The sequence below is a fragment of the Canis lupus genome, chromosome 6 (assembly GCF_011100685.1).
Source record: "Canis lupus familiaris isolate Mischka breed German Shepherd chromosome 6, alternate assembly UU_Cfam_GSD_1.0, whole genome shotgun sequence".
Classification (NCBI taxonomy): Eukaryota; Metazoa; Chordata; class Mammalia; order Carnivora; family Canidae; genus Canis; species Canis lupus.
The window spans coordinates 38,181,697-38,192,637 of NC_049227.1; positions in this window are offsets into that span (position 1 = coordinate 38,181,697).

The following is a 10,941-nucleotide window of genomic DNA, read 5'->3' on the forward strand; positions in this document are numbered from 1 at the left end:
GATATACCTTTTAGCTATTATAATAGTGCTGTTATGGGCAGCCTGGTGGTTTAGCGCTGCCTGCAGCCTGGGGTGTGATCCTGGAGACCCGGGATTGAGTCCCACATCAGGCTTCCTGCATGGAGCCTGCTTCTGCCTCTGCCTGTGTTTCTGCCTCTCTCTCTTCTGAATAATAAATAAATCTTTAAAAAATAAATAGTGCTGTTATGAACATTCATGTATGAGTTTTCGTTTGGAAACATGTTTCTAATTCCTTTAGGTATAACGGGTAGAATAATTGGCTCATGTGGTAATTTCCATAGAGGTTGTACCTTTTTAGAGTCCCACCAGAAATGCGTCAGGATTCCAGTTTCTCCATATTTGGCCAATACTTGTTATTTTCCCTTAAAAAACATAGCAAATATAGTGGGTGAGGTGCGGTATTTCATTGTGGTTTTGATTTTCATTTCAACCATGTTTAATGATATGGAGGCATCAGTTCATGTTCTTATTGACCATACATGTATCTTCTTTGGAGAAATGTCTAGTCAAGTCCTTTGTCTATTTTTAAAGTGGGTTGTCTTTTTGTGGTTGAGTTGTAAGAGTTCTTTTTTAAATAATTTATTTTTTATTGGTGTTCAATTTGCCAACATACAGAATAACACCCAATGCTCATCCCGTCAAGTGCCCTCCTCATTGCCCATCACCCATTCACCCCCACCCCCCACCCTCCTCCCCCTCCACCACCCTTAGTTCGTTTCCCAGAGTTAGGAGTCTTTATGTTCCGTCTCCCTTTCTGATATTTCCTACCCATTTCTTCTCCCTTCCCTTCTATTCCCTTTCACTATTATTTATATTCCCCAAATGAATGAGACCATATAATGTTTGTCCTTCTCTGATTGACTTATTTCACTCAGCATAATACCCTCCAGTTCCATCCACATTGAAGCAAATGGTGGGTATTTGTCATTTCTAATGGCTGAGTAATATTCCATTGTATACATAAACCACATCTTCTTTATCCATTCATCTTTCGATGGACACCGAGGCTCCTTCCACAGTTTGGCTATTGTGGACATTGCTGCTAGAAACATCGGAGTGCAGGTGTCCCGGCGTTTCATTGCATCTGTATCTTTGGGGTAAATCTCCAACAGTGCAATTGCTGGGTTGTAGGGCAGATCTATTTTTAACATTTTGAGGAACCTCCACACAGTTTTCCAGAGTGGCTGCACCATTTCACATTCCCACCAACAGTGTAAGAGGGTTCCCTTTTCTCCGCATCCTCTCCAACATTTGTGGTTTCCTGCCTTGTTAATTTTCCCCATTCTCACTGGTGTGAGGTGGTATCTTATTGTGGTTTGGATTTGTATTTCCCTGATGGCAAGTGATGCAGAGCATTTTCTCATGTGCATGTTGGCCATGTCTATGTCTTCCTCTGTGAGATTTCTGTTCATGTCTTTTGCCCATTTCATGATTGGATTGTTTGTTTCCTTGGTGTTGAGTTTGATAAATTCTTTATGGATTTTGGAAAATAGCCCTTTATCTGATACGTCGTCTGCAAATATCTTCTCCCATTCTGTAGGTTGTCTTTTAGTTTTGTTGACTGTATCCTTTGCTGTGCAAAAGCTTCTTATCTTGATGAAGTCCAATAGTTCATTTTTGCTTTTGTTTCTTTGCCTTTGTGGATGTATCTTGCAAGAAGTTACTGTGGCCAAGTTCAAAAAGGGTGTCGCCTGTGTTCTCCTCTAGGATTTGATGGAATCTTGTCTCACATTTAGAGCTTTCATCCATTTTTAAAATTTTTTAAATTTATTATGATAGTCACAGAGGGGGGGGGGGCAGAGACACAGGCAGAGGTAGAAGCAGGCTCCATGCACCGGGAGTCCAACGTGGGATTCGATCCCGGGTCTCCAGGATCGCGCCCTGGGCCAAAGGCAGGCGCTAAACCGCTGCGCCACCCAGGGATCCCTAGTCCATGGTGTTTTGATAGGGATTGCATTAAACGTGTAAATTGCCCTGGGTAACATTGACATTTTCACAATATTAATTCTGCCAATCCATGAGCATGGAATGTTTTTCCATCTCTTTGTGTCTTCCTCAATTTCTTTCAGAAGTGTTCTATAGTTTTTAGGATATAGATCCTTTACCTCTTTGGTTAGGTTTATTCCTGGGTATCTTATGCTTTTGGGTTTAATTGTAAATGGGATTGACTCCTTACTTTCTCTTTCTTCAGTCTCATTGTTAGTGTATAGGAATGCCACTGACTTCTGGGCATTGATTTTGTATCCTGCCACGCTGCCAAATTGCTGTATGGGTTCTAGCAATCTTGGGGTGGAGGCTTTTGGGTTTTCTATGTAGAGTATCATGTCATCGGCAAGAGGGAGAGTTTGACTTCTTCTTTGCCAATTCGAATGCCTTTAATGTCTTTTGTTGTCTTTCTGATTGCTGAGGCTAGGACATCCAGTACTATGTTGAATAGCAGTGGTGAGAGTGGACATCCCTGTCTTGGTCCTGATCTTAGGGGAAAGGCTCCCAGTGCTTCCCCATTGAGAATGATATTTGCTGTGGGCTTTTTGTAGATGGCTTTTAAGATGTGAGGAATGTTCCCTCTATCCCTACACTCTGAAGAGTTTTGATCAGGAATGGATGCTGTATTTTGTCAAATGCTTTCTCTGCATCCAATGAGTGCATCATATGGTTCTTGGTTTTTCTCTTGCTGATATGATGAATCAATTGATTGAGTTTGGATGTAAAGTTCTGTGGATATCTGTAGATATCTGTGAAATCCATCTGCTCCAGTGTATCAGTTAAAAGCTCTCGTTTTTTTGGAGATGTTGTGTTTAGAAGACCTATGGAGTGTAGAAAGCGCTAGATTGAAGTTACCAAGTATAAGTGTATTATTATCTAAGTACTTCTTCACTTTGGTTATTAATTGAGTGATATATTTGGCAGCTCCCACATTCGGGGCAATATATATTGATGATTGTTAAGTCCTCTTGTTGGATAGATCCTTTAAGTATGATATAGTGTCCCTCTTCATATCTTACTACAGTCTTCGGGTAAATTTAGTTTATCTAATATAAGGATGGCTACCCCTGCTTTCTTTTGAGGACCATTTGAATGGTAAAAGGTTCTCCAACCTTTTATTTTCAGGCTGTAGGTGTCCTTCTGTCTAAAATGAGTCTCTTGTAGACAGCAAATAGATGGGTCCTGCTTTTTATCCAGTCTGAAACCCTGCGCGTAAGAGTTCTTTATATGTTTTGGACACTAGATCCTTATCACACATATGATTCAGTGAAATTTTCTCTCATTTTGTGGATTTTTTTTCATTTTGTGGATTTCATTTCACTTCTTAAATAGTGTCCTTTGAAGCACAAGAGATTTTATTTTGATAAATTCAATTTATTTTTTCTTTTGCTGCCTTCGGTTTTGGTTTCATATCTAAGAATCCATTGCCAAATCCAAGGTCATGAGACTTACCCTCATATTTTAAGAGTTGGTATAGAGCCAGCTCTTATATTTAGGTCTCTTATTCAGTTTGAGTTAATATTTGTATATAGTGTGAAGTACACAGTCTGACTGTCATGTCCACGTACTGTTTTCTCAGGACCATTTGTTGTCAATGCTATTCTGTCTCCATTGAATGGTCTTGGCAACAGTTGTCAAAAATCATTCACCATAGGTGTATAGCATATTCCTGGACTCTCATTTTACTCTCAACTGATACATGTATGTTTTATTTTGTGCAGTACCACAATGTTTTCGTTAGTATACCTTTGTATTCATTTTTGAAACTGAAAATAGTGAGTCCTCCCACATGTGTTCTTTTGAGATTGTCTCACCACTCACGGTCCTTTGCAATTCCATATTAGTTTTAGGATGCACTTTTCCATTTCTATAAAGAGGCAGTTGGTATTTTGACAGGGATTGCGTTAAATCTGTCAATTGCTTTGGGGAGCAATGGTCACTTTAAAAATATTAAGTCTTACATTCCATGAACGTAGGATGTCCTTCTGTGTATCTTGGGTCTTCTTTAACTGCTTTTAGTCATATTTTACCTTGTTAGTGTATAAACTATTGCATCATCTTGGTGAAATTTTTCTCTGAATATTTTCTTTTTGAAATATTATAAATGGATTGTTTTCCTCATTTCCTTTTCAGATTGTTCATTGCTAAGATACAGAAACACAGCTGATTTTGTACCTTGATCTTACATCCTGCAACATTTTTAAAAGATTTTATTTATTTATTCATGAGAGACAGAGAGAGAGGGGCAGAGACATAGGCAGAGGGAGAAGCAGGCTCGTTGTGGGGAGTCTGATGGGGGACTGGATCCCAAGACCCTTGTATCACGCCCTGAGCCAAAGGCAGACGCTCAGCCACTGAGCCACCCATGGGTCCCCACGTCCTGCAACTTTGTTGAATTGTTTATTAACTTTAATAGTTGCCTCTTTGTAGCGATTCTTTAGAATTTTCTCTATATAAGATCATGTCATCTGTGAATAAGAGATTGGTTTGCATCTTCCTTTCCAATTGGGAAATGACCAAAACTAATTAAAGAAAATTCTATGGTAGGACAATATTTACATAACACTTAAATATGCAAAATAACACTGTATATCGTTTATTGATACTTGCATGCAGTTACATAATGCTTTAATAAAACCAGGATTTCTGGGCATATTACGCTTTAATTATTTAATTTCCTTAAAAACCTCACAAGGTGGGCTTTCTTTTACTTTCATTTTACAAAACAGAAAACAGAAATCTAGACATTAAGTAAATTGCTCAAGGCCGCAGAGGTAGTAAGAAGTGGAGGTGGATTATGACACAGGTGATCGAATTCCTGAGTTCCTGAGTCCCTGCTCTGAACTACCAAAAAAATCATAATGAATACCAAACTCATGATAGTGTTTAACTCTGGAGGGATCCCTGGGTGGCGCAGCGGTTTGGCGCCTGCCTTTGGCCCAGGGCGCGATCCTGGAGACCCGGGATCGAATCCCATGTCGGGCTCCCGGTGCATGGAGCCTGCTTCTCCCTCTGCCTGTGTCTCTGCCTCTCTCTCTCTGTGTGACTATCATAAATAAATAAAAAAATATTAAAAAAAAAAACTCTGGAGAAGAAAGGAAAGGAATAAGAATGGGAAATGGCACCCATGATCTTCAATTGCACTTGTTAGATTGTATTTAAATTGGGTAGTAGTTGCACAGGTGTTCATTGTATTAGTATACTCAGGTTTTTTTTTCTTTTTTAATGTATATTCTTTTATTTCAGAGTTTAAAATTTATGAGGAAACAGTTAAGTATCTCCTGCAAGCAGTTGGAAATAGAGACACAAGACAGAAACTAAGCCCTGGCATGGCTCAGAATGAAAAGCGAAATACAAAAAATATAAAATACAAATTCAAGAAGGAAAATGAAAGAGATACTGTAGAAATAGTGTAAGCAACAAGAGCAATAAATATGAAAATCTCGAAGTTATTAAGTTTCTCGAGAAAGCTAAACCATCAAAATCGGGACATGACAGAAAATAGACAGACTGATAACCGCTGAAGAAGTTGACCGAGTAAATGGTAATTTCCTCCCAAAACAACTCTAGGCTTTCAATTCCCTCATTGCTGTCCTTCAAGACTCTCTTGGCTATTCTTGACCGTTTGCTCTTTCACTTAAATTTTTAAATCAGCCTTTTCACATTTCAAAATAAATCTTGTCATTATTGTGAATGGAACTGCATTGAATTTGTAAACTAACCGAGAAGAATTGTCTCTGTGAATTTAAGTTATCCTGCCCACGACGAAAGCTGTTATTTAAGTCTTCTTTAATGTCTTTTAATTAGGACATCTTTTTTTCTGTAAAGATCCTACACATCTTTTGTTAGATGAATCATTGAATAACTTACTTTGGGGGTATAACTTTATAAATTACATGTTCTAATTTTGTTGGTATATAGGAATGTAATTGATTTATACATTGATCTCCTATCCAGCAAGATACTAAACTTAGTTATTTATTCTCTTGGATTCTCTGTATTAACTGTAGGCAGTTACACAGTGTGTGAATAATAATAAATTTATTTGTATTTCCAGTAAAGGTGATTTTTTTCTTTTAAGAATTTTAACACATGTATAGATATGTGTAATAATTGCCATACTCAGGACAGAGAATCGTTTAATCACCCCCATCCAATCGACTTCCTGCTATTCCTTTGTACTCACCCCAACAATCCATTAATCCAGGCCACTGCTGATCTGCTCTCCATCCCTATAGGGATGAAAATATCATATAAATTGTTTTTTTGATAATACCATGTAAGTGGAATCATATTGTATATAACCATTTGAACTACTATCATGCTTTTGAGATTCATCCAAGTTGCTGTGTGTACCAAAAGTTCGTTCCTTTTTATTCCTGAGTAATACTCTGTTATATGAAGGTGCCACAGTTTGTCATTCATCTGTTGTTGTTTCCAGTTTATGGTGATTATGAAGGGAGCTTCTATAAATATTTGTGTTTCGGTTTTTGTGGGAGCATGTCTTTATATCCTCTAGGGAAGATACATGGGAGTGGGGTTTCTGGATCATACTGTAAGTAAATTGCCAAGTGATGTTCCAGGAGGGTTGTATTGGAGTTCTGGGTGGTTCAGTTGGTTAAGCATCTGACTCTTGATCTTGTTATGCCCAAGATTGCAAATCTGAGAAACCACCAAGGAGCCGCCACCGATGCCAATGCACAAGGGTTTATTAACAAGCTCGAGCCTGGGTCCAAGTATACCAACACAGTGGAGCAGGGACTTGGACCCCGAGGTGGGTGGGTTACAGCTGGGATTTTATGGGCAGGTTTAGGGGATTTTCAGAAGAGGTGGAGGAATTTTTTCATTCCGATATGGGGGAAAGGGTGGGGGAGTTTCTTAAGATCTGTTTTCATTCCAATACTGGACTTTCTGTCTCCATCAGGAGCGTTCTGAGCTCTGTTTTCATTCTGATACGGGACTCTCTGTCAAGGGCGTTCTGCGTTTTTCCTGTAAAGTTTCAGCTCTTATTCACAGGGGCCTGTGATGGCTGTACTTGTGTTAATGCTAAACTTGAGGTGGAGTGGCCTTAATTTTCTCGGCCTCCACAGATCTCAGCCCAGGTGGTGATCTGAGAGTAGGTTTGAGCCCTGTGTTGGTCTCCATGCTGGGTGTGCAGCCTACTGAAAAAACAAATCCAGAATGTTTATATGGTTTTGCATTCCTAGCAACAATGTATGACATTTCCAGTTGTTCTGCATGTTTGCTACTGTTTGGTGTTTTAATTTTATTTAGCTGTTCTAATAGGTGTGTAGTGATATCCCAGTTTTAAGATTCATTTATTTATTTATTTATTTATTTATTTATTTATTTATTTATTTATTTATTTATTTGAGAGAGAGAGAGAGCACGCGCAAATGCGCAGAGGGAGGGCAGAGGCAGATGGAGAGAGAGAGAATCTCAAGCAGACTCCCCGCTGAGCATGGAGCCCTACAAGGTACACCCCATGATCCAGAGAGCACAACCCTGAAATCATGACTTAAGCTGAAACCAAGAGTCAGATGTTCAACCAACTGGACCACCCAGGTGCCCCTTATCCTAGTTTTAATTTGCGTGTCTCTAATAGCTAATGATGTAAAAAATCCTTTCTTTATTACTTGCTGTTCCTATAATTTTTTCTTTTTTTTTTAAAGATTTTATTTATTCATGAGAGACACAGAGAGAGAGAGAGGCAGAGACACACAGGCAGAGGGAGAAGCAGGCTCCCTGCAGGGAGCCCGATGTGGGACTCGATCCCAGGACCCCGGGGTCACACCCTGGGCCAAAGGTGGCGCTAAACCGGTGAGTCACCTGTTCTTATATTTTTTGGTGAAGTGTCTGTTCATGGTTTTGCTCATTTTTAAATTCAGTTTATGGTGACCTAATTGTAGATTCACCTGCAGTTATAAGAAATCATACAGAGAGACCCAGGTATTCTTTACCTAGATTCCCCCAGTCATAACAGTATGCAGAACTATATATTCTCAGAAGCCATAAATTGTGATACAATCCACCAGTCTTAGAGTTTTCCCATTTTACTTGCAATTATTTGTGCATGTTATGCATGTGTGTACGTGTGTATGTAGTTCTCTACAGTTTTATCACGTGTAGGTTAGTGTATCCTCCACTACAGCCAAGTTAAGGAACAGTTCTTCAACATAAGGATTCCTCAGGTTGCCTTTTTATAAGCACACCCACCTACCTCCTGCCTCCACCTTAACCCCTAGTAACCATCAATTTGTTCACCATTTGTAAAATTTAGCCATTTCAAAAATAGAATATATAATAGATAATATCACATAGATGGAGCCATATAATATGGAGCCTTTGGGGATTGGCTTTCACTAGTCAGCATAACTCATTGGAGATTCATCCAACTTGTTGCATGTTTGCACGTATTGATAGCTCATTCCTTTGTACTGCTGAGTATTATTCCATGGAATTTAAATAGTTTATCACAGGTTACTTATTTACCCATTGAAAACATCTGGGTTGTTCCTAGTTCGGGGCTATATGAATATAGCTGTTATGAATATTTGCGTGAGGTTTTTTGGTTTTGTTTTGTTTTTAACTTTTACTTGCATTTATTTTATGTAGAATTTGTTTCCCGGGACATAAGTTTTTGTGTCTTCAGTTTCTTCCGGGATCTCTTTTTCTTCTGAGCAACCTCCTCTTCTGGTTTAGAAACAATCTGCTCTTTTTCAGTAAGAATCATCTCAGTGCACCAGGGAGAGCTCATGTATGGTTTAATTCAGCCATGAGCCCTCTAAGTTGTATGCCACATCTTGGGGGCTTTGCTCATCTGGATGTGCTCAATGGCCAGGAAATCTACATCTAAACACTTAAGTTCAGCATTACTCTCTGCATTTTAAGGATGTGCAGTAAAAATTTAGTACTCTTCTTAGGCCACTGGCCCTTGTGTCCAGCCCCACTGTTTGGCCTGGGCATACACCTACCAACTCCACCATCGTAGCGAGGGAATGGCACATATTGCTTCTGCAAAGTGGCATCTTTCAGATCCTTGGTGGCTTTTCAGATATGCATATCCTTGATGGCCTGGGCAGTTTTACTTGTGTTCTTCAAGTGAATCTGAAGATTTGAACCTCTTGATTTGCATGATTTTATAGGGTTTTCTGGGCAAGTGAATAGCGAACCGTTTTCAGAGATCACCTTAGGCCGCTAACTTCTTATTCTCCAGGATAAATGCCCAAGATTACAATTTCTGGGTCTCTTTTTCTTTAAGAGTTTATTTATTCGTGAGAGACATAGAGAGACATAGGCAGAGACATAGGCAGAGGGGGAAGCAGGCTTCCTGTGGGGAGCCTGATGTGGGACTTGATGCCAGGATCCCGGGATCATGACCTGAGCTACCATCACACGCTCAACCACTGAACCACCCAGGTGCCCCCAGTTGCTGGTTCTTACAGTAATTGCATTTTTTAGAAGTTTTAGAAAAAACCACACAACTGTTTTCTGGAGTGTATCACTTTATATGACCTTCAGCAATGTGTGTGATCTTGTTGCTCCACATTCTTGCTATCAGTTGGTGTTGTCACTACTTCTCATTTTGGCCATTCTTAAATGTAAGTAGTGATACCTCATTGTAGTTTTAATTTCATTTCCCTGATGGCTACTAAGGTTGAACATCTTGATTTGCTAATTCAACATCTGTATATCTCTGTGTTGAAATTATTGTTTATGTCTTTTGCCCACTTTAAAACTGAATTGTTGGGCAGCCCGGGTGGCTCAGCGGTTTAGCACCACCTTCAGCCCAGGGCCTGATCCTGGAGACGTGGGATTGAGGCCCAAGTCAGGGTCCCTGCCTGGAGCCTGCTTCTCCCTCTGCCTGCGTCTCTGCCTCTCTCTCTCTCTGTGTCTCTCATGAATAAATAAATAAAATATTTTAAAAAATAAATAAAATAAAGTTGAATTGTTTACTTATTTTTCAGTTTTGAGACTTATATATTCTAGGTACAAGTTCTTTGTCAAATAGTGATTTGCAAACATTCTGTCTAATCAATAGCTTTTTATTATTATTCTTTATAACAATTTTATTATAATTAACATATGATATAATTCACCTATTTATATTTAAATTTTTCTTCCTTTTTTAAAAAAATTAAATTCAATTTGCAAACTTATAACACCCAGTGCTCCTCTCATCAAGTTCACTCCTTAGTGCCTGTCACCCAGTCACTCCATCCCATCACCCTCCTCCCCTTCTGTAACCTTTTGTTTCCCAGAGTTAAGGAGTCTCTCATGGTTTTTCTCCCTCTCTAATTTTTCCCTGCTCAAGTTTACCTCCTTTCCCTTATAGTCCCTTTCACTATTTATTATATTCTGCATATAATGAACCTATATGATGATTGTCCTCCGACTGACTTATTTCACTCAGCCTAATACCCTCCAGTTCCAACCAGGTCAAAGCAAATGGTGAGTATTCGTCCTTTCTGATGGCTGAGTAGTAGTCCTTTTGTGTAAATATATATAACTTTATCCATTCATCTGTCAGAAGACATCAAGTTTGGCTGTTGTGGACATTGCTGCTCTGACATTGGGGTGCAGGTGTCCTGGCATTTCACTACATCTATATCTTTGGGGTAAATGCCAAGCAGTGCAATTGCTGGGTCATAGGGTAGCTCTATTTTTCACCTCTTGAGGAACCTCCACACTGTTTCCCAGAGTGACTGTACCAGCTTACCATCCCATATAACTCACCTATTTAAAGTGTGCAATTGATAGATTTTGGTATATTCATAGAGTTGTGCAATCCATGTTCATAACCAATTTTAGAACATTTTTATAGTCAGTAAAAGAAACTTCATATCTATTGCCATTTTGACCCAACCTTCCTACCTGCACCCAAGGCAACAACCAGTCTACTTTATGTCTGTACAGATTTACTTACTCTGAAAT